Source organism: Chrysochloris asiatica, unplaced genomic scaffold, assembly GCF_000296735.1.
Source record: "Chrysochloris asiatica unplaced genomic scaffold, ChrAsi1.0 scaffold00387, whole genome shotgun sequence".
NCBI lineage: Eukaryota > Metazoa > Chordata > Mammalia > Afrosoricida > Chrysochloridae > Chrysochloris > Chrysochloris asiatica.
The window spans coordinates 1,360,328-1,382,821 of record NW_006408905.1 but is presented as its reverse complement, the minus strand read 5'-3'; positions in this window follow the sequence as shown (position 1 = coordinate 1,382,821).

Here is a 22,494-nt window from a genome sequence, read left to right as displayed (position 1 = left end):
AGATGGACTCAAGCTTGGCAACAGTAGTGAGGTTGACCCAGGATTGGGCAGTGTTTCGTTCTGCTGTGCATAAGGTCACTATGGGTCAGTACCGATTCGATGGCACCTAACAATAAGAATGAGTTGAAACCGACTCAACAGCACTTAACCACAACAACAAAATATGTTTTGAGCACAGTTCTGACACTAACCATCAGTGTTACCTTAGAACATCATATAGCTACTCTGGGTCTCTAAGTCCTCATTTTCAAAGTGAATTAAGTCATCTCTAAAGTTCTGTTGGAATCCCAGTATGTTGCTGTGGAATTATGCACTGGACTTCAAGGTCAGTTTGAACCACAAGATCAGAAGTTCAAGCTTACTAGCCACTCCTCAGAAACCCGAAACAGGGTTGCTGCGAGTTGCAAATGACCAGAATGCACTTAGCAATGACAATGTTCTGTCATAGTCTCTAAGAGTACAAACAGTTAATACTCTTGGCTTCTAACCAAAAAGCTGGCTTTTCAAGTCCATGCAGAGGCACTTAGTGAAAAAGGTGTGTCAACCTACTTCTGAACTAGTAAGGCTCTCAAATTGAAAATCCTTTGGAACACAGTTCTACTCTGACATACATAAGGACTCCATGAGTTGGAAACAAGTCTATGGGACCTGATGTTTATAGGGCCCTCTTTGGCTTTTAAATTCTGTAAGTATTAAACATCACACTTATTCCTTGGTCTACTAAGACTTACCATGTTTGGTAAATAAAGTATTTGTGTATCTTATTTTTATTACTACATCTTTTGGGCTGCAATATGACAAAAAATAATGATGGATTTGGTGACTGGTTTACATGTTACTTATTATAGCTTCAGTAAAATGTGTGTCCAACAAGAACATATGACTGTTGATCGTATCATTTGGCAAAGAAAGACATATATTTAATAAATGAGTTGAGCTACAATTTAAGTGGATATAATCATGATTTTAAATTATTTGCTAAAATGATTATATATGTATCTTTTTAAATACTGTATGATTCATTTTAAACATAATGTTTCTGCCCTGATACTATTTGTTGTCTGACCTTATTACATTTTAAGGTTTGAAAGAGCATTTTGTCTCCCATGAGATCATGCAAAATATTCTAAAATTTATCATCAAATAATTTACTCCAGATAATAATTTATAATAATTTAAATGTTTCTTTATATGAAATTCAAGCATGATTATTTCATTCACTGCTCAATTTTATTGCTCCTTAAGGTAAGGTGCTTCCAGTTATTCTATGAAAGCAAAAATAAGAAAAACAATTAGTTCAAGTATTAATTTGATAGTTGCCTTAGCTTACCTCCAAGATCTTTTCAAAGACTTAATTCTTCTAAATGTATGGCAGGAGCAAAGATTATTGCTCCTTCTATCACAGAACAACAATGGCTTTACATTCTAATTTTGTGGACTAAAAAGAAAGACAAATGCCTTTCGTGGACATTCCTGTTCCTCTTTACTAGTCTACCTCTGTCTCTAGTCCTCTACACTGAATTATGATTAGGAAAATATTTCAGCAGTTCTATCAGAAGTTCCAAAATGATGACACTGTTCTATATCTGTGTTGTGTAATATGGTAGTCACTAAGCATATGTGACAACGTGAACACTTGAAATATGTTTAGTGAAACTGAAGAAATGAATTTACCACAATCTTAATTAATGTAATTTTAAACAGCTGTATGTGACTAATAGTTACTGAATCAGCACAGACTGTTGCTGTTGTTGTTAAGTTCTGTCAAATGGGTTCTCACTCATAGTGATCCTGTATAATCTTTCAGAGGCCTCATATCTTTGCAAGACCAGAAAGCCTCACGTTTCTCACACAGTGGCTTGTGGGCTCAAACCACCACAGAAAGAACATTCAAATATTTTCTAATACCTGGTTTCTATTGTGTTCATTTTAGTTGTTTTTATCATTGTTTTCACTTGGAAATAACTCTGAATTTCTAAAAGTGCTCTTTAAGACTTTAGGAAAATAATTTTAAAGCACTTCAGTTAATCAACATTCTATTAGAATTAAAATCCTCTCTATAAAAGCTTATTAATTGTTTTTAAACAAGAGATGAAAAGACATTAATTTTGAAAAAAAAAAAAGGTAATACCACAGTGTGTGTTAATGAATCCCTACTCTTTCTGAATATTAGGAAAATTCTAGTCATATAAAGCAAGCAAATAAAGACCCATTAGAATTTCCATCTTCATATCTGAGACAGTACTCTTCTAAGGAGCTCTGGTAGTGTAGTGGTTATGAGAATTGGGCTGCTAACCTCAAGGTCAGCAGTTCTAAACTACAAGCTGCTCCGCGGGAGAAAGATGAGGTCTTCTGCTCCTGTAAAGATTTACAGCCTCGGAAACCCTGTGCAGGGTCACTATTAGTCAGAACCGACTCCACGGTACTTAACAACAACAACTCTTCTAAGCACCAAAAATAAACTCTCCTAGGACAGAATCTTAATACTTTTGGCAAACTGGCATTACAAATTAGAGTCTTTATGAAACAGAGATCAAATCCCCGTACAAGAACCTAGTGGTCAAAAATAATATCATAGCAAGTTCTTGAGGATGGACATTTGTAATATTTCAAAAGTAAGAAAACAAACAAAATTATTGACTTCATATGCCAGTATGTCTTATCAGAGAATAATTTTGCAGTTATTTTTGTGCTTTCTCTTTCTGACAGATGTTGGAAAATAATCCTTGAGTAACTGAAATAGGCTCCGTCTGGGGTCTTAGAAAAACCAGGCAATTAGAATGAGAATAATAAAACATATTGTGTTTCTACGGTGGTGGTGGTGGTGGTTATGTGCCTTGCCATGGGTTTTGACTCATAGACTCCCTGTACAGGATTTCTGAAGCTGTAAATCTTACAGAAGCAGCAGGCCTTATCTTTTTCCCACAAAACAGCTGGTAGTTTGAACTGATGACACTGAGGTTATAGCAGCTCGATTCATAACCACTATGCTACTGTTGTTGTTGTTGTTGTTAAGTGCTGTCGAGTCGATTCCGACCCATAGCGACCCTGTACAGGGTTTCTGAGGCTGTAAATCTTTACAGGAGCAGAAAGCCTCATCTTTCTCCCGTGGAACAGCTGGTAGTTTCGAACTGCTGACCTTGCTGTTCGCAGCCTAATTCATAACTCCTATGCTACCAGAGCTCATTTAGAGCTCCTTATAAGACATTTGTGGCTGTTGTTAAGTGTGGTCAAGTCAGTTCAGACTCACAGCGACCATGTATAGGGTTTTCGAGGCATGGCTAATGAGCTTGAACCACCGACCTTGAGGTTCAAACCAACTTTGCAGTCCAGAGCATTCACCCACTGCACCACACCAGGACTCCTAGAAGACATCTTGGGGTGAATAGTTTAAGAGGGAAGGCCCTGGCACCAATTTCTATGCAGTGCCCCTAGGACCAGCTAATACCAATGAAATAGTTATATATGCAACCTGAAAAGAAAGACTATTAAGTACTGCAATCACAGTTGCCTATGCACAGTCCAGTTTAGCCCTAGGATCCAGGATTATCATCAGTCAGAGACCATCCCGGACCAACAGCAAACAGGCATCACCAGTCAGACTCTTCAGAAACACCTGTCAATGCCATCTGGTAGCATGAAACACTGGCATGGACCAAGGTGCATGGAGTTTATCCATATTTAAATGCATAAAAGCAGGCCTGACCCCACCTCTTTAAATTGTACCATTCTCAGAATTGTTAAATGAGCCTCAAGAAGTAGATGGTAGAGTCGAGGCTAATTTGATAGGTGTGGAACTCACAATTATTTCAAAAACATAACGACCATCCTTTCACCCTACATTTGAAAAACAATCAATTTTACCTTTAATTTTTAATTCAACTTGTTTATAAATTTGGAGTTCTGGTATAGCACTTTGGAGTCTAAATATCATATGTTGTTGCTATTAAGTGCAGTCAGGTTGGTTCCAACTCATAGTAAACCTGTATAGGGTTTCCAAGGAACCGCTGGTGAGTTTGAAGTGCCGACCCTGTGGTTCAAACAGACTTTGCAGTCTAACTCTTTATCCCACAGCACCATACCTGAAGTCTCATAAATCATATAACAAAAATCTTAAATCCTATATATACCCTTACTTCTACCCATAAAACATCACTGATTAATAAATAAGTAAATAGCTACATAATGTGTAATGGGAACTGTAAAACATTTAAAGCTGCTGTTACTCTCTCTTGCAAAAAGAAACTTCATTGTCACTGGAAAATGCACAAGGTAGCAGCAGTGAGAATTCCACCCCCCCTTATAGGGAGAACTGAAGAATCTAGGCTATTAACAGGCGGCAAATACACGTGAGCATTTCGCTACACAAGATCTTGTTCTGAGTTTAGGTTTCCCTTTGTTCTTATTCAAAAGTATACTAGTCTATAAAAATCACAAAGAGCCTCAGCAGATTATACAGCAATGAACAACTGCACCAAAAGAGATGCTTTGGGGCAAGATCAATATTTCCTTGTTTAGCTTTTTATCAACAGTTGCATCGCAATTTGGTAAATGCTCGTTAAACATTTGCTGAATGGGTCGCTGTTTATGGGCTCACATAAGCTTTTCATTGTTCTATAACTAAGTTTGTATCATAGCAAGGTATCCAATACAATGGGGAACAAAATAAAGTGTCTGACCTACCAGAGGCAGACCATGAAAAAGCAAGAAGTAACATAGTTAATATACAAAATAAAATGACAAGAAGAAAATCAACATGGTGTTATGATGGAGTGGATGAAAAGTACTTTCTCTGAAGAAATTACATTAATACCAGAAAACTGAGTGATGAGAAGTCAGCTATGCAAAACATAGAGTGAGCATTCCAGGGGAAGGGAGAAGCCAGTGCAAAAGCTTTAAGGTAATGGCTCAGAGAACCTGGAGACAAATCACCAATATGACCAGAGCAGAATTATGTAAACTGTGGCAGGAGATGAGGTTGGAGGGAAGATGGGACAAGATTGGCAAGGGCCTTAGGGGCTAAGTGAAGGAATTCAGATTGTACTCTAAAAGCATTGAAACATCACTGATGGTTTTAGGAAGGGAAGTGATAAGATTGGGTGCACTGTGAATTTTCAAAGACCAACATTAAATTCCTGTATACTTTTAGAAGCATGTGTTTAGCAGGGGTACTAATATGCTCAGTGAGTGATCTGAAATAGTATTCTAAAGTGGCAGGTGCTATAGAAACATAAAGGCTCGTTTTTATATATTATAAATTTGTGAGTTTCCCCCAAAGCAATGTGGGAATAATTGTATCAGTTCACAATTATATTAAAATGCTTACCAGAGTAAAGCCAACTAAAACAATAATTAAGAAGCTGAAATCATTTTTAAAGTCTAACCCTAAATTCTTTCCCAATGTTAATTAGAAAAATAACATGTACACACAAGGTGGTGTTTATCTGTTATTTGCAAACACCATAATTTGTCAATGCCAGCAACTCTGATAGACCCTCTACTTACTAAGATAGCAAAAGACAAAACTACCACATTGTACCTAATGATGTCACTGAGTCAAGGAGTCGACAAGAGTTTTAAAATATAAATTTAAATGTTAATGAAAATATGACATATAAAATTAACTACCACCAGAAAAATTTGAAAAGCAGGCAGGAGAGTCCCTGTGGCCTCAGTCATATTTTAAGAAGTGGCAGCCTGGCCTTGGAACGTTATGATGAGTATGACACAGCTCTAAACATGGAAGAAAACACAAACCATGGGAAAATGGGATGCGTGCGACAATTGTTTGTGTTGTGAAGTGTATTGGAATCAGTTCTGACTCATAGCAACCCTGTATAGGGTATCCAAGGAGCAGCTGGCGAGTTTGAACTGAGGACCTTATGACTAGGAGGTCAGAGCTTATCCTACAGTGCCACACCAGGACTCCACTTGTGACCATAGCACCATTTAAAAGTGTATATCAAAGCGCTATTTTCATTTCATTTTGTACCAAGCAAAAATTAAGCACACTGTGAGTGAGGACCAAAGATGAGCACACTGCTGTTTTATTTTCTTTAGGATCCCTCAAAAATAATAGGTCTTGAAAAGGCTAGTAATCGCACCAGTAGTACAGGCCCTACTTTCTATTGATTTACAACATGAGTAGAAAATACCACATGTGGATGCGGTCCAACAGAACATCCTGCCTCCCCACAGGAAAGCACAGTGGCTCACATGAGTGGAAATACTCACATGTGTCACTGGCAATGCCAAGTGACCAGGTAGCCAAGCTCTGTGGGTTCTCTGGTAGCTGATGGGCAGGCAAAACGGAGAGGCTGAGATTCAGCATAACCCTGCCTGTGAAATTTAAAATGTAACCTGCATTCCTTACATTTTCCTAACAAATAAATGAAGCTTCCTCATGTAATTTTATAGAATCAGTCACATTTAATAAGATGTCTGAGGAACCTCAAATCCAAGTTTCCAAATATGGTAAGTGTAATAAGATTCGCCATTATTGTTGTTAAGCACCCAAAATCATATTTAATGCCAACAAAGAAATGCAGGTTCCCAAATATGGGCTCTCATTTTTCACATGCTTTCAAAAGACACTTCCTCAAAAATCAATCAATCAATAAACAACCCATACTCATGCAGTATAAATAACAAGAAAACTTACACAGACTTACATCCTTCAAACGGATTATTTTCATGCAATAAAAATTAAATGTTTTTTTAAATAAATGATTACATACATGACTTCTATGCACAGGGGAAATAGGCTAAACATCAGAGGATAAAATTCAAAATGATATCATACACTACAAAGAAAAATTAAAAAGCTGTAATCCAATGGTACTGGAAGATATGGGGCAAATTCTTGTTCCGAATGGACGTGAAAAATATTTGACCCTCAACTTCACAGGGTTTTTGTGAAAACGGAAGGAAAAGTAAAGATAAGGACTTTGTGAACTGGAGGCAGCTATTCAAGTTGTGGAGCTATAGGATCTGTATGAGACTGTGAACCACAAGGTCAGCAGTTCAAACCCATCAGCTCTTCCTTGGAAACCCTATAATGGGTCCGTATGAGTCAGAACCAGCCCAATTACACTTAACAACAGCAACAAATTCAAGGTGAGGGTTGAAACCCATCAGCCACTCTTCAAAACCCTATATAGGGTCTCTGCAAGTCCTTACTGACTCAACAGCAAAAATACTTTAATTATTAGTTAGAATCTAACCCGTTCTGTGGAGCCAGGGAAAAGAGGCTCTGACTCAAAGCAACCTTTTATAGGGTTCCCAAGGAGAAACTGGTAGGTTTGAACCACTGACCTTGTGGTTAGCAGTCCAGTCTTTATCCTACAGAACTACATCAGAACTCCTTAACTTTAATTTTAATTAGTGTATATATTCTTGAGGAACCAACAATTATTTCTGTAGAACCAAACTCTTAGGGAAGAACAAGCAGTTTCCTTCTTTGTAGGAAGATATATTCTTAAAAAATTGGAAGGGACCAAATATGTGTCAGGACTACAGTGATTACTCCATAAATTACTTGACTCCTAATATTCATTTACTCACTAAAAGAGACATCCACAAACTCATTTGCTCAGTGTTTTAGGAGCTTCTACTAAAAGTAGAACATAATACCTATACGTTATTGTTGGTGTTAAGTACCATTGAGTTGGTTCCGACTCAGCGACCCTGTATAGGGCTTCTGAGGATCAGCTGGTGAGCTTGAACTGCCAATCTTTGCATTCAAACTGACATTGCAGTCCAGTGCATTAGCCTGCAAAGCCACAACAGGACTCCATTAGCTAACTATGTATACAAATATTTCAAATTAACAAAACTAGCTAGTTTTTAATAGATAGAACAAGAGATCAGTTGTATAGTGATTGAAAAAAATAGGTGCCTACATTCAATCTGCAGTCCTGGTGTGGTGCTGTGGGTTAATGCGCTGGACTGCAAACTCAGGTTGAACGGCAAGGTCGGTGGTTCAAACTCATCAACCACTCCTCAGAAATCCTATACAGACCAGGTCACTATGAGTCAGAACTGATTCGATACCACTTAACAACAACAAGACATTCAATCCATCTTGCTTTGAATGTCTACCAATGTCAAAACCAAACAAAAAGAAAAAGCTTCACATTTGTATCAATCCATGAGTTAGGATAAATACAGTTGATTTCTCTGATATAGAACACTGTGCCTATGAAAGGTACTTTCATGAAGAACTACAAAAACTTGAGGTTATTACATGAATGACCTCATAATCTTTACTGGCAGTTGTGTGGTAGCAAGGCTGTGTGTGCCCAGAGTCTGCAAAGATTTCATGATGCTACACTTTAGTTTCTTTTTAATTAGAAACTCCCAAAAGTGGCATTAGTACTACAGGTTCCAGGTAACATTTTGTACATTCACATCTTAAGGAAATAGGTTTCCTGTTTACTTTCAGCCCTGAAATAGCAATGCTTTTCTGGGAATATCTACTCCAGTTTGTCCATTAAAACATCTTTTGCCTTATAGACACTGTTCATTTTAAATGTCCTATCCTCTCCCATCTCTCTACCACAGCATAAGAAAACAGTCTCATTCCACATCACCAAGCCATTCTTTATAATTTTCCCACAGAATTATGACTCTTCATGATTTTGTCTAAACTGTATTACTATCAGTATATTTCTTTATCAGCTTAGACATCTTTTTGTACATGTGCATTTGTCTAGGAAGCTAACAATTTCATCTAGGAAACTAACAACTACTGCAGACCACAGTTTTAAGTTTCACACAGGAAATTGAAGAATGCCTTTTATAATCCATCTTCATCTTACAATTGCTTTGGTGCTTGAGGAAATGAAATGATTACAATTGCAAAGGTGATTTTATTACTGTGGGAGCAGTTGTTCAAACCTCTAATAAAGATTCTTAAAAAAATGGTTGTCATCGACTCAATTTCAACTTATCACTTAACAACAACATAATACTTCTCTATAGGACAGATCAACAATAGTACTATCCTATAGGACAGAGTGGAGTCCTGATGTGGCACTGTGGGACAATGCACTGCACCACAATATCAGTTTGAACTCAAGGTCAGTGGTTCACATTCAACAGCCACACCTTGGAAATCTTATAGATAGTCGTTATGAGTCAGAACCAAGTCCTCGATAGCACTTAATAACAACAACAACAATAGAACAGAGTAGAACGGACCGATAAGTTTCCCAAAGCTATAAATCTTTATGGAAGCAGCCTGCCATATAGCTATCTTTTGCAGAGTGGCTGGAGGGTTTGAACAACCAACTTTTTGCTTGGCAGGCAAGCACTTAATCACTATGCCACCAAGGTTCCTAGGCAAGACTGTAATATCAATTGCTAACTTATTGTTTACCTCCATCTTCACCCAATCAATATAGAAAACAAATTACCATCAGAGATAATGACATTTTCAAAATGTGAATGTAGTAACATGGTTAAATGGCTTCTTAGTTTAAAAATCTCAGAGCATGTATTAGATTAAAATTTGCCCTACTATTTCTTCTTTGTGCCAGCAATAAAACAATCAAACAAAACCTCCATACATTTGTAATACCAACATCTTGGAAATTTATAGCATTATTCCTGGTAATGAATTTATTTGTATAGGAATATGTATTCACATTGAAGTAAAAATTTATTTCAGGCACCTTGGATATTACTGTCCCATTTTCTAAGATTTTCTTAAGAGTGCCAGGAAACGCAACAAATGAACCAATCTTGGCATAGATAATCCATCAATTTCTGCCTCAGTTGATGGCAGCAGGACCACAGTATCCCCATTCAAGTGGCATTGATCACACTGGCAGAACAAAATTAATAAGATATTGACTTTGTATAGCCGCTTTTAGACATCTTATCTTCAAACACCATGAAAGAGCTAGTTGTACTGTGGGATGTACAAAGTGACTAGCAAACAACGTTTCTAAAACAGATGGAAAAACAAACCTTAATAGAGCCCTTTGGGTCCAGGTCTAACTAAAACTTTCCTTTTCATTATCTCATTATTCCTTGCTTTTGTGCCTTAGCCACTGGGTCCCCACACACCTCTCTGCACTAACAGAGTCAATGAAAGGACTGCAACAGATAATGTATTTCATTATAAGTAGGGCTTTCTCTCCTGGGCACTCTCTCTGACCCTTTGATTGGTGCTCTCTAGATGGTTTTCAACATAGCACAACAGTTTAGTAGGTGAGCATATCTAAGAATGTAGAAAGACATGAAATTTAAGTGCAACCCTCAGTATTCAATTCACAGCTTCTTTCTTAAAACTCTTTAAACATATATATATTTTTAAAGCTAGCAAGTCCTTTCTTGATATTTTCTGTAAGTCATATATAAAGAGTTAAACCAAAGTTTATCACTGCCCTAAACTCTCTTTACAAACCAGCTGTAAAAGTGATAAGGTCTAAATTGTTGTTCCCCAAAGATATGACATTGGCTTCCTATGCCTTCTAATGGCAAAAAGGCATTCTCCTTTTAGAGACTCCAACTTTCCCCACTACCCCAGAGATATCCTTGACTTAGTATCATCCTAGATCTCAGAGAATTGCTCACATAAAGTCAAGCAAATAGACCACTCGCAAGAAGCCAACAGTAAGCAAAAACAGTAGAAAGATTGACTAATCCATTGGATGAACAAATAAAGAAGACTATGAAACAAAATCTCAAACTGATAATGAAATCCAAACCCACAGCAACATTTAACTATATGGCAGGATTTTTGTCCACAATGTAATATATTATTTTATCTTATAAGGTACATGCATTTTTAATTTATGACATTCTTAAAAAGAAAAAACAAAACGAACTATATAAAAGGAAATTTGTTTGTATTACCTTCTTCTGATCTTCTAGCTTGTGACTCACTATATTCTTCCCATGTCTGCTCATTTCTGAAGATAAATCCATCACATTCGGTTCTTGTTCTTCAAAATGGAATCTCTTCAAAACACCCACAAACTAATCCAAAATGCAGTCACTAGGAAATCACTGGCATGCCACATTTCTCATCACACACCATCTCTGAACTTCATTGACTCCAAGGAATGAATAACAAACCCATTGATTGAATGGAAAAAATAAATTTTGTAATTTACTCCAAGAATCTTCCAAATAAGCATATCGTTCTTAGACACTGTCTTATCAAAAGAGAAATTTTAATCCAGGAATTTTAAATCCAAATGCTATCTTTTCCTTTCTTCACAGCTTTCCATTTTAATAAAATTGTGGTTTCTGTATACCTATGACAAAAGGAAAAAAAAAAAAGTTAATTTCTCTTTGACATCATTTATAGCAAAATGAATGAAAAAAATTCATATCTGAAAATTTTCTATTTAGCCAAAAATTTAGGAGTGGATTATATCTTACTTAAAAATAATAGTAGGTAAAAGGCATACTTCTTTACCCCACAGTGGGGGGGAAAAAAAATTAAGGAAGAAAAACAGGAAGAAAAGGAAAGTAATTCCAAAATAGATTCCATTACTAAAAGAAACATATAACATTCTTTGGGGGAGAAATTACAACAAGAATGGTTCTTAGAAATGAGGATCTTTAAACTTCAGCTCACATTTTTGGACATGTCACCTGGAAGGACTAGTTGCTAGAACAGATAATCATTGTTGGTAAGGTAGAAAGTCAGCAAAACTGAGGGAAACCTTCAAATAAAATGGATTAACACAATAGCCAAAACGGTGAACTCAAACAAAGCAATGATCATGAAGGTGGCCCACGACCTGGCAACATTTTGCTCTGTTATTTGTGAAGGTCACTATGAGCTGGAATCAACTCGAAGGTTAATAGCAACAACAACATCTAAACCAAAAAGAGAATCTTTACAGAGCAATTAAAGACACTACAGACAAAAATCACGAATAGAAAAATGAGAAAAATATATGAACAAGCAATTCACACAAAAGAAAATAAGAACAGAAAGTAAGTATATGAGAAGCATTTACTGAGGAAATATAATAATTTTAAAGACATTCTGCCCCACCTAAGAGTTGTTAAGCATTTTTAATGTAACCAAAACTAAGCGTTAGATGTGATAATACTAAAACTGTCACAGACTATTAAAAAGGGATTGTAACAGGTACAAACACTAGAGTGAGTAATTTCAGAAAACTTGTCAATTTCAATGTCAACTGATCTCTGATAGATAAAACAATTCAGTCCCTAAGAGCAATTCAAACATTATATATGAATTATAGCATACTTTGCATTGGTAAAAGTTAGAAATATTGTAAACACTGATCATCAAAAGTTAAATAAATATACTACGGTATATATTTGAACAACATGCTTTATAGCATTTAAAATGCATGAGATAGACCTCAATATATGTACTTTGATAAATTACTATAACAGTAATGCAACAAATCAGTTTGGATAAGAATGTACAAAGTGAGATCCTAGTGACCTTATCTGACAGAACCCCATTAACATGTATTGAGGTTAAATCCTAAAGGATCAACTGGCCAAGCTTCTTATGAGTCTCTCAATTCATTTCATTTGACTTCTAAACACCACCACCACAAAATCTCAAGGAGCTCTGGTAGCATAGTGGTTACCAATTGGGCTGCTAACCTCAAGGTTGGCAGTTCGAAACTACCAGCCATTCTGCAGGAGAAAGATAAGGCTTTCTACTCCTGTAAAGATTTACAGCTTCAGAAACCCTGTGCAGGATCACTATGAATAGGAACAGACTCCACGGTACTTAACAACAACCACAAAACCTCAGCTTATTTAAAAAGGTTTTCTTTCCTCAGAGTATTCCTATAGTAATAATTTTGCAGTTTCTACTTAAGGTGGAAATGTATTCAACAAGCAGAATATTTGCACTATCCCAGCAAATCTGGCAACTCCATCAACCAAAGGAGAGAACAGGCATTATGAACTGATTGCATGCCAGAACTACTGATGGTCCCAGACTTCTAGTCAATCACAGAAAAGGTACCCTGACAGCTATATGCAATAGTGATGAGAGACAACTCTCACACTGCACCTGACTGCCAGGCAGGAAGTCCAAATTCTCAACTATGCACAATAATCCACGGATCTTCCCAGTTCATCATTTTGCAGAGCTAGTCACACACTTACCAAGAGACAAGTTTCTATATTCACTCAATGAAGCTAGATAACTTGAGAACATAACTAATTTTTTTTTAAATGTCATACATAGGATGCTTATATAGCTTTTGATCATTAAACTTCATTGGTGGTGGTGGTAATGTGCCCTGGAGTCGATTCTGACTCATAGCAACCCTGTACAGAGTTTCCGAGGCTGTAAATCTTTACGGGAGCAGAAAACATAATCTTTCTCCTGCGCAACAGCTGGTAGTTTCGAACTGCTGACCCTTAGGTTAGCAGACCAATTTGTAACCACTATGCTACCAGAGCTCCTTAAACTTCATTGGAAACCTTAAAAAAAAAACAAAAAGAATGTACAGAGTATGATGCTATTGCTGTTAAGTGCCACTGAGTTGGTTCTGACTCCTAGAGTCCCTGTACAGGGTTTTCAGGGAACAGCTGGTAAATCTGAAAGGCTGATCTTGTGGTTCAGGGCTTATTCTACAGTGCCACAGCAAGACTCCACAGAGTATGATATCATTTATCAAAAGTTCAAAGACCTATAAAACAGTATAGGTATCATTTAGAGATAAAATGAAGGAAATTTATAAAAATGTGTATGAGATGATGACTCATTAGTGAAGGATAGCAGTTGTTACTAGGCTTGCTGTTGTCGTTAAGTGCCATCAAGTTGGTTCTGACTCATAGAGACCCTGTATAGGGTTTACAAGGAGCAGCTGGTGAGTTTGAACCACCTTTCTTGTGGCTCAAACCGATCTTCAGTCCAGTGGTATCTCCCACAGCGCCACACCAGGACTTCTGTTTCTAGTGTATGGGCATGGAAATAAAGTTGTGGGGGAGTACAAAGGAGACTTTGTAATTCGGTAATATTCTCTCTTTAAAATATTTTTTGAAGCTCTAGAGAATTAGCGTGAATGCTCTAAAATGACCACTCTATGAGTCCTGGTGTACCAGTGCTAGTTCGGATCAATACACCAAACTGCAAGGTCTGTTTGAACCTCCAGGTTAGAAGTTCAAGCTCACCAGCCGCTCCTCGAAAACCCTATAGAGGGTCACTATGGGTCAGAAGCAATTCAACAGCACTTAACAACAACACTGACAACTCAAACCATATCGCCTATCCCTTCATTCTGCTATTGATATCTCATGCTTTAGATGCATGTGCTGAGAAGGAGTCAATACTGCCCTCCTCCTGCTATGCATACTGAAACTTTTTGTGCTCTATTAAGGGTTTTCCTACCTTATCTGTGTTCCGCATACCACTCTTAATTGTCTTGATGTCTGGGAAGCTTGTATATCCCATGATATAAAAAGACCCTAGCCTATTCCTCTCACATGGAAAACCTTGACTGTCCAGAGAGCTGCCACTGGAGACAGCTGTTAACCACCTAGGTATTAAATTTCCTGGTGGGCAAATCACCTATTTAATTTTGTGTAATAAACTAATTTCTCTCAATGACCTGCTGGTTTTTAAGATGTGTTCCAGTGCTTATGCTACAGCACTACACCAAGAATCCAAGCAATTATTTCTGCCAAGTTTTGAACAGGGGATGTTTTGCATGCCAGTTTCTGACTTTTAATGTTTCTATGTTCTTCCTGCATTTTTATGTACTTGGTATTTTAGAAGTACTTATTTTCTTTGAGGTTACCTTATATTTGATTAACTTTTTCCTCCATTTAAAGCAGTCTATTTTATTCTGCAATCTACCTGACCTCCTCACCACCTGGATCTATGTTCCTATGTTTTTACCTTCTTTCACATTGTAATTGTTTTGATCACAGACTGACTTCCCAGATCCTCTGAATTTCATCCTTGTGATTTTGTTCTGCTCTGGACTCTTCCATCTGTCGACTGAGCTATGGGTGGTACTGCCACATTGTCTGTTCTTGTTGGTTCTCAGGCCAAAGAACTCCCCTTAGGATGTTTTGAAGCACTAGTTTGGGTTTGACAAAGTTTAGCTTCTGTTTATCCTGGAATGTTTTTATTACACTGTCATATATGATTGACAGCTTTGATGGATAGATGATTCTTGAATGACAGTTTTTGTTCTTTGTTTTCTTTTGGGGTTTTCTATATGTCTCCCCATTGACTTCTTGTCTGCATGTTTACTGCTCAAAGAACAGAGCTTAATCGTATTTGCTTGTCTTTATAAGTAGCACTTCTCATTTCCCTAGCTGCTTTCAGGATTCTCTTTGTCTTTGATTTTGCAGAGCTTGATTATGGTATGTCTTGGTGATTTTCTTTTGGGGCCTATCCTTCCTAGGGTCTGTTCAGCTTCTTGAATGCTTTTTTTTTTTTTTTTTCAGGATGTTAGGGAAATTTTCTTCCAGCAGCTCTTCAATTATCTATTTTGTGGATTTCTGTGATTCTTCCTATTCTAGAATGCCAATAATTTTTAAGTTATTCCTCTTCATGTTGCCTCACATGAATCTTAGACTTTATTCTGATTTTTTTTTTTAATCCTTTTTCTGCTTGCTTTTCTATCTTAGCAGTATGGAAAGATTTGTCTACCAGATCACTGGTTCTATTCATTTGCCATTTCAGTGTATTGTCCATTTCTGAGATTTTATTATTAATCATTTGATCCTCTTTTTGCAGGTTTTGAATTGTTTCCAATGCTGTATCTATCTTATTTGATTGTTCCTGTAGTACTTTCCTGACTTCTTCCTTATTTTTCTCAACTCCTCTGTGGAGCATTTGGATGCACCTAAATACAATTCTCCTGAATTCCTTCTCAGGCAGTTCCAAAGCCTGCCCTCTTTCCAATGGGAAGTCTAGGTCAAACTCCAGGTCAGTTGTCTCTTGTTCTGGACATGTGCCAATATCATCAGTTTTCTCTTGGGCATCTTCAATAATTAGATGGGTTTTCAATGATTAGATGAACGTATGCTGATGTATTGTTAAGATTTCTGATGTCCTCCTCCAGGTAGAGGTGATCAGGAGATGGGCTTCCCTTTTCACTTTTCTTAGTACTCAACTAAGAGTAACTGTAGCAGGTGTTGGCTATCTATCTGGAGTATAGCAGCTGTTATTGGCTCTTGCCTGCATGGTGGGATTTTACAGAATGTGATTGTAGCTTGGTTATATGACCACAATTGCTGTCTCTTCTTGGGTAATGTATGAAGAGAAAGAGCCCCCTAAAGGTAAAAGGGGGACCTACAAACCAAACAACAATAGCAGAAAAAAAACCCAGATTGAATATTAGTCTGTAATTGCACAAAAAAAATTGGTAGCAAAATATGAGTATGACTTTAACGCTCCTCTCTTGGCTTCTTGCCTTCAAGGCTGCCTGAAATTTTTTAAGATGTTACTGTTGCTCCTCATGACATAACTCAGGATATAATTTTCTGCCTGTTTCCTTATTAGTATTCCTCTTTAACACTTCATAACTCCCATTCAGGAATTTTTTCTAGTGAGAAACAATTCAGGGCCAGCTGTAGTTATTTTGGGAGATTGTTCGGTTTTAAGCAGTGTCTTTCCGCGTCTTAGATTCTGCATGCAGTGGTCTTTGCTGAGCAGATCTTTGGGCATGTGTAACAGAATCCTCTGGTAGTGGGGGAGTGTCCACTCACTCAGATATTCCCTCTAGCAGAGGTGCCAAACAGTGAGAAACGAATGAACAGAGAAAAAAAAAGGATGTCCACACCTTTATCTCCAAGAATCTGTCAGACCTTTGCAGTGGGAGCCCTCCTGTTCAATTTCTGACTTCTGAGGAATTCATTATTTCATAAATATTTTATACTTTTACTATATTTTTCTGAATATATGCTAATACTTAACAATCATTTACATGTTTTTTAACATTCATTATTCCTGGTAATTTTTTTCCATCTCTGGGTAACTATGTATGAAGAAGGCTTTTCTCTCCTGCCCTTGTTGTTGTTGTTAAGGGCCTTCAAGTCAGTTCTGACCTATAATGAGCCAGTATAGGTTTTCCAAGGAGTGGCTGGTGAGTTTGATCCACTGATCTTGTAGTGCAAACATTGCAGTCCAGTACATTAACCCACAGCACCACACCAGGGATCCCCAAAAGAAAAAATGCTAAAATGTGACCAAAGTTGATGCTTAGTACATTGTTTTCCACTCTGCTTTTCTAAACAATTAAAATAAGTCTCAACAAAAGTCAAAAAAAAAAAGTTTAAAATTATAAAATCATTTATAATTAGTAAACCAATAGTGGAAATAGTCACTACTCTAAATTGGATCATAATAGGATGTGATAGAGTAGTAGGAAAATGTGGGGAAAAAACCCTCAAAATCATAAAGACCTGGTTTATTGATAGAGACATTTTGAACCTATTAGATAGCCAAGGCATCCTGCAACTCAATTTTCAGCCAAAAGTTAAGTCTATAAAGTGAACAGTAATACCTCAGAGCTTAGTACTCCTTAATACAATCAGCTATATGAGATCAAAATGGTAGAACTTGCCTGGGGATAAAGCTCAAAAGACAAGAAGGGGTAGGAGAGAAGGGTGACAGGAAAGAAGAACTCTGAGAGGAAGTGGGAAGTATGCTAGTATATTATGAGGATTGCAAGTAATGTCTCAAAGCAAAATATGTACTAATTGTTGAATGGAAAACCAATTTGCTCTGTAAACTTTCACCAAAAGCACAATAAAGTTTTCAAAAAGACATTAAATAAATATTAATGGACATTGTTTCTTTAAAAATTAACAAATGCATAAATTGATTAGCAAACCAATGAATCACAGTAGAATAGCAAGCAGTTTTCTGCAAGGGTAGCACCTATTATAGGCACCGTTTAGCAATGCATTGGAGGTCTCTTTGGTTGTCCCACTAATTGGAGAGCACTGCTGTAATTTATTGAGTGGATGAAGATGTTTAACATCCTAAAATACATGTTACAATCAAGAGCAAACAAGAATGAAGAATGAAGAAAAACTGTCAACAGACTGTCCACGGACAACCTCAGGCACCATGCCAAGCTGGCTAGGAATAGTACTTGACCATTATGTTAGTTCAAGACTTTCACATTGAGAAAATGATAAGAAACTTTCAATTTCCTTGAAATCATTCCATTAATATGTTTTTTGTTTTTTTTTTCCTCCAGAGTGCCCTAAGTATCACAAATTGTTCTAAGATCAAGTTAAGAAAAGATGAATCGGCTCAGCAATGCTTCCCTCCCCCAGCCTGAGTTCCCTGTTCATTCCCTCAGCCAAGGAGAAATGCTGCACCAGGGAATCCTTATGGTCCACCTGATTCTGAGGCACATGATTGAACAGCCTTGATTCTACTGGTTTTCCCATAAATACTTCTCACACATGCAAATTTATCAATTTTATGGCTTCATGGAGAGTTTTGCAGTTTGCTGACCAGAAAATCAATATTAATGAACAAAATTTAGGTTAGTTTTAATAAAATTACAAAGCAATAATTTAATATGAAACAAACTTTTCTCTTCTATACCAAGTACTCAGAAAATGTATTAAAATTACTATCTTTTCTTTTGTTTCACAACTAAGTTGCTATAAAATTCCAGCTTTCCTACTTGTGATACACAGGAGAAATAAAAACAGCAGGGGAAAAATGCATTATGGTACTCTCAACATGGCTGTTCTGCGTCATTTCTGTAGACTGGAAATGGTAGGTTATTTGCCTTTATCAGATAAATTAGCTCTGCAGTACAAATTTAAAAGAACATACACTGGTTTCCAACAGGAAGTTTGAACTTGATTAGTTCAACAAAAAATGATACAAGGAAGGTTGAATATCATTCTGAGCCAATAATTATATGTGTAATGGAGATGGAACAGTATAATACATTCATATTGTTAGGTACTAATGAAAACTACAAAAAAGCTTGCATCCTTCAGATAAATTTTTTTATAGCCTGAAAACTCGATGTAGTAATTCAAGGCCAAGTAACAGGAAATTACAGTTTCCTGGCTGACATCAATTCAATCTTCAGTAATAGTTCTAAAATGGAGTATCTGCGCTCCAAAGATAGGGAAAACACATATACACACACAGTATTTCCAATAACTCACAGATCACAACCCAGATGGTATGGCACATGTGGATAAAATTATGATGCAGGCATATAAACATGCAGTGCCTTATTATATAATTTGAATCAAACCTTTTATTTGATCAGGTTCTTACATTTATCCTGTACATAACTCACTTATTTACAGAATATCGGCTCTTGTAAAGGAGATTCGAAACACATGGATGTTTCTTGTTGCAAACAACAAATAATCATTTTGTTTGCATAATCATGAAAGTACCTATACTGAAAATTAGTGGACTAAGGAAAGTTATTAAAAATCAAATTAAAGCTTTACTGCATCTACTGCCAGAAGGAAGACCATTCTCAACAAGCAGACTGTTGACATTCCAGAGAATAGAGACATCAGTCTGAAGGAACCCATAAGAACTGTGAAAGGCCTAAGAGGAGCCTTGCAGAGGGACTTCAATCCCATCAATGTAGAATTCAATCTTTTAGGGTTCAAAAAGAAGAGACCTCGTGTTGACAAATGGACAGAATATGATCGAGGGTGTTACACTGGGCTTCCATTACAAGATGATGTCTGTGTATGCTCACTTCCCCATCAACGTTTTTATCCAAGAGAGTTGGTCTCTCACTGAAATCCAAAATTTTATGGGTGAAAAATATGTCTGTAGGGTGAGGATGAAGGCAGGTATTGCTTGTTCAGTATGTCAAGCTCAGAAAGATGAATTAATTCTTGAAAGAAATGACATTGAACTTGTATCAAATTCAGATACTTTAGTTCAGCAAGCCAGAACAGTTAAAAACAAGGCTATACAATATTTTTGGATGGTATGTATGTGTCTGAAAAAGGAACCACTCAACAGGCCAATGAATAAGATGAAAAGCTCTCCAAATATGCAAACAAGGCCAGATGACTCCTAAGGCCTATAAGTGATATTTTTATGCAATAACGTTTATCTAACCAAGAAAATCAAATTAAAGAGAAAAAAAAATTGTCTTGCCTTGGAAGGAGTATTATCTACATAGTTCCATCTAGGAGAAGGAATCATTATCACCTTCTTTATTTATGTTCAGTTCCCCCATCATATATATCCTTAGCTGAAACTGTCCTGAGAGTAGAAACTGTTGAATATCATGAATATCTACTTTTTGCTTATCCTGATGGTGTGAACTGTGCATAAAGCCACAAAACTAGAGATTACATTTTCCATTGGTACTGGTGGCAAGGTCTGGTCATTTTACTAAGCTGCAACTAATGGAATGCAAGCAGAAAAGATGTGCCATCTTCAAAAGAAAATTGCTTTCGTGACACTTCCTTTCATTCCTTTTTTTCTCAAGGGGTGGAATGAAATGTGATGCTGATAAAACAGGGTTCCTGGAAAAGAACTTTGCACATCACAGGAAAATTAACTTTCCTCTAAACTAGGAGTGGGAAACCTTTTTCCTGCCACAATTTATAACATCATTCATGGGTCTTACAAAATTAGCAACTTAAAAATTAACCTGCTATATTTTGTCAGACATTTAATTAACTCACCCCTAATACAACGGCTGTAACTGCAGTTGCCTTGGCGGGGCCAGACCAAATGATTTTGCGGGCCTCATAAGCCTGTGGTCCAGACGTTCCCCACCCCTAATCTAAACTCTGGCGATGTAAGATCAGCACTGGACTGTTAGCCACAAGATCGGAGATACAAGCTCAACAACTGCTCCTTGGAAACCCTATACAGGGTCACTAAGAGTCTAAACTGACTTTACAGCAATTAACAACAGCAGCAGCAACACACATATATTAAATAGAAAATTACATTTCAACCTTGATTGAGCTATATTTTCTCTCTCTCTTTTTAAAATTCTATTATCCTCTATCCAAAAAATCACTCTATCGCCTATGTTGTTGTTAAGTGTCATGTGTTGTTGTTAAGTGTCATCAAGTAAGGTCTGACTCATGATGACCATGCATATATTTTCAACAGAGTGGCTGATGGGTTGTAATCACCAACATTGTGGTTAGCAGTAAATTGCTTATTCTACAAGTTCCACAGAAAGACTTCCTATATTGTATAGATTACATAATATCCTAAATAACTTAAACATCATGGCTCATGTAGAACATAATTGACTGGGCTGTCTTCAACACATATCATCATCGCTTTCACCATCCTACTGTTAGGACTTGTCTATGAGATTTGTTTTTCCCAAGAGAACATGAGTGAATTGATACAAGTAGGTTTTTCATTGACTAGTCTGTTGGTCTCCTGTGATCCTCCACAAGAACAGCATGCTATGGGCTGCTCCTGGTCCATGAAAAAAAATAATAAATAAAGATCATCCAACCCATAGCACAATGCCATGTTCAGACAATCCCAACTGAGGCATAAATAACCGAAGAACAAACTACCATTATCTGTTGTAAACTATTGAATTTGAGAGGTGGAGGAGAGATAAGACAACAAGTTTGAAAAAATAAATTATAAATACATAGAATAAAGAGCTTTATGAATTTACACTTCATAAATTCATAATAGACAGTTTTGAAAACTTTTATATATGTCTCTATCATGTTTTCAGTTTAATATCCTTATCATCAAAATAAATGAGTGAAGAGGCAGGAGAAGCAGTTTCAGGTAGGACAAGATCTTTGGGGGAGGTGAGGGAAAACCAGAGAAGGTGCTTTCACGGAGCAGATCTGGAGCTTTGGATCTAGTATAAGGTGCTTTGGATCTAGTATAAGGTGCTATAATTGATGCATGTGGAAAAACCTACTTGTGTCAATTCACTCACCGGTGGAAAAATCTGACTGTAAAAAGGAAAATTCGACAATTTCTGAATCAATCACTAGGAATGTGGGACTTTCCCTGTGGCCACTCCACCTGGGCTGAAATCAGAGGGCGGGGCCACAGCCAGACTAATACAGTGATATGGCACTAAAAACCATGCAGCGGCATTTGAAAAAAGAGGTGTGGGGATTTTACACATTTCTTTCCTCTTCTCCACTGTCACACCCTCTCTGCCCAGCCCGGACACCTTTAGGCAGGTGGCGGCACACACACAAAAGGGTCTAGCGATGCGCTCACATTTTCTCATGGCAGAATGATGAGGTCCCTTGGAGGATCCCCATTGGTCCCATGGACTGATCCTTTAGCAGCTGCTTATGACGTCTGACTCTAGGAACCAAAAAGTTGACCTGGGTGGAACCTGCCTGCCCAGCATGAAAAAGCAGGTCTAGCATACAGACAACCGTATGAATACTCTGTAAAACCACAACATAAAATACAAGAGCCAACACCAACTACTACACACGAGGAAGCAACTATTTTGAGAATTACGCTGTGCACACACAGATACCTAACTGACCTTCAGAAACAAAAACAGCAGACAATCTTTTCTCATATTAATTTCTTAA